Source organism: Leuciscus leuciscus (assembly GCF_965113295.1).
Source record: "Leuciscus leuciscus genome assembly, chromosome: 13".
NCBI classification, from domain to species: Eukaryota; Metazoa; Chordata; class Actinopteri; order Cypriniformes; family Leuciscidae; genus Leuciscus; species Leuciscus leuciscus.
The window spans coordinates 36,961,862-36,964,937 of NC_138737.1; the positions used below are offsets into that span (position 1 = coordinate 36,961,862).

General features: G+C 33.3%; 1 long non-coding RNA gene across 2 annotated transcripts; it reads left to right on the forward strand.

Moving 5' to 3' along the window:
• Positions 1 to 453: 453 nt before the first annotated feature.
• On the forward strand, positions 454 to 2,847 carry LOC309513289. 2 transcript variants are annotated; one of them, XR_014211404.1, is made up of 4 exons: positions 454 to 599; positions 867 to 966; positions 1,327 to 1,380; positions 2,791 to 2,847. It is a non-coding gene; the product is annotated as an uncharacterized lncRNA (long non-coding RNA). The 2 variants fall into 2 exon arrangements; XR_014211405.1 differs by lacking the exon at positions 2,791 to 2,847 and having other exon boundaries at positions 1,327 to 1,539.
• The last annotated feature ends 229 nt before the right edge of the window (positions 2,848 to 3,076 follow it).

Consider the following 3,076-nt stretch of genomic DNA (forward strand, 5'->3'; position numbering starts at 1 on the left):
ACGGACCTAATGTCCGTCAAATAACCAGTGAAGCATCGAATCGCGAGAATGATTCAGATTTTATTACTTAAACAGCTATTGATAATGATAATGTAGGCTTTTTCTGGTAACGCTGTTGAGGCTCGCTCTGCTTGTCTTTGTGATAGATTTTATAGTAAGAAATCAAAACAAATGAGCATAACGGCACACATAAAAAAGCTCACAGAAGAAACATACTGAGGTAAAAATTCTAAATGTTGATTTTTTTTAATTTTTTTTATAACATGTGATATAGTTAAGTAACATAACATGACGGGAGCTATTTTGCTGAATATTCTCACGATTGCAAATGTTACATTGATTTTAGTTCAATAAACAAGTAGTTAATATTAAATTATTTCAATTACTTAGGTTAAATATTACATATACGCATGCAATATAATGTGTATTTCCATCACTTAAATTTGGTCTTAAATTTAATTCAAAGTGGCATTAAAAAGGTCTTAAAAAGTCTTAAATTTAACTTGTTTATATCTGTAGACACCCTGTATTAACTGGCCGGAATTTTGAAGTCGGTAGCGGAGTCCTGCCTTCAATTCAGCGTTTCTAAAGAATCACTGGTATGTGTTAATCATTTTTATAATCGACTGTATGTTATTTGTCATATATGATGTATATTGTGCTCTTCCCAAACTGATGGCCTGATCTAATTCACCAGTGCTGCCGATTTCGCACACTTTTGGGTGCTTTTGTCAATGCTGTTGTTAACTAGCGGTGTCCTGCCTATTCAATCCAGCGTTTCTAAAGAGTCACTGGTGTGTATTAACGACACACTGACGGGAATATTGTTCTTTGTGTTGTTCACTGTATCGCTTGTTTATACAAAGGGTTTGTTACCGCCGGCGCTCTCTGGAAGACTACATTACCCATCACTGCCTAGAACTACAGCAAACTACGGCAACTCAAATAGCTCAAAATACACACCAGGTTTAGTTTTTTTTTCTTCCGTGGTGACTCTCCCTGCATTCCAAATGGCATAATGTTATGTATTTTATATATTGTGAATACATTTATTATAAATTCATTCATTAATAAATGATTTAAGTAATAATTGATGTGCTATATTATACATTTTTGAAGTAGAAATCTGTTTTGAAAGTTCAAAACACTGATAATTACAATAACTAGGTTTCCTGAAATAAATATTGTTTAAATATTGCTTAGGTACAAAGACTTGGACTTGGCCTTTAGGGACTTGTGAACATGTCTGGTATTTATCATTTTTATAATCAACTGTATGTTTTGTCATATCAAATGAGATGTTTGCTCATTATGTATTTACAGTAGTTGAGGAGTTCAGAGAGAGATGGCCTGCCGACTGCACCTTTTCTAAAGGATGAGGTAAACCATTTAATAGCAACTGTCAATATTAATAATTATTCTAATTATTATTTCTAAATATCTTCAAATGCATCATATTTTTGCCAGCGATGAAGATCTTTATTAGTTGAACATCTTCGTATGCTGTCTGTGAATGAATGATTCCACAGGACGATATATTCGATTTCATTTCACTCAGGTAATACATTTTACAACCAAACAGATTATTACGCTACGATAGCACTACTAGAAAGTATGACATTACCCGTTTTTTGGACATATACATTAACTTATACATTAAATAAGCTACCATTGTTCATAGTTTATGAACACCCGCCGTCCCGCGGTAGTTTGTGTGTATTGTTGCGCAGTGGGGTGCGAACTCGACTTGAAAACGAATGCCTTTGCCTGCCGTAGACACAGTTAACCAGTTTAAACATGCTTGCAGAAATATACATTTGATTATATTTTGGAGAACAGACAGAAGAAGATCCGTCGATGTTTTTTTGTGTTCAGGTGTTCAGTAGCAGTCATGAGCGCGAGCACATGTGGAGAGTTTTAACTCTTTCTTCTCTGTGTCAATTACATGCCTTTGAATGCAACACTCTGCAGATTCACTTTATTTCTACATGTCTAATAATCCAAATGTAGTTGTATAAGTTACTATTATACAAACCAAAGGACAGGCAATGATTTTCGGGCTACAGATGGCAGAAATAATGCTTGTCTCTTCTGTTTTTTTGTTGCAAAGATAGCCAATCTACTTATGATAATAATAGTCATTTAAATAAAAAAAATATAATTTTATATATATGACGACGTCAGATGCAAAAGCCTCTAAGTACCATCTGAAATTTTCTACTAAAAGAGCATTTTTATCAAGCTTGTATGTTTATGTTCAGTTATTTCACTTAAATGGCAATGAAAAGTACCTATTAATTGTCATTAAAGTGAAATTACTGAACTTAAATATACAAGCTCGATAAAAATGCTTGTTTTAGAAGAAAGTTTCAGATGGCACTCAGAGGCTTTTGCATCTGAAGTCTTCATATATATATAGATATAGATAGATAGATAGATAGATAGATAGATATTATTACTTTTACTTTTGAGTAAATATTTCTATAAGTACTTGTACTTTTACTTGAGTACAGTTTTTGGATACTCTACCCACCTCTGGTTAATTGATGCACATGATGTTGTATAACGTTAATGGTCGCCGAATATAACCACAAAATGGCGTTAACTGTTATCTACATCACAAGAGAAATGGACGAATCAGTCATATAATAAAGTTATTCAGTAAATCGCTTTGGACAAAAGCGTCTGCTTTGGCCTGTTAAATAACATAGATAATAGATGGACGATAACAAATGTCACCCATAACATCTATAACTAATGGTTGCCCTTTTCATTTTTCTTTCCTCATAGGTTCAAATACTAATAGCTGGACTGAAGTGGCACTACACCATGCCTAACAACAAAGGTAAGCCATGTAGCTAAAGTGTAATTGAGATTAAAGTCAAATATTGAAAGCAACACAATGACCGTAAGAGAGAATAAAATAATAAATTACCCTTGTGTAATACCTATACTGTCATATTATTATTTCAATGAACAGATAAGAGCAATTAATTTGTGTTTTATTGTATATCTGCATTAGGAGTGTCCCCGACTATGGATTTTCATAGTCGAATCAGAATCGTCAAGTCTTGCC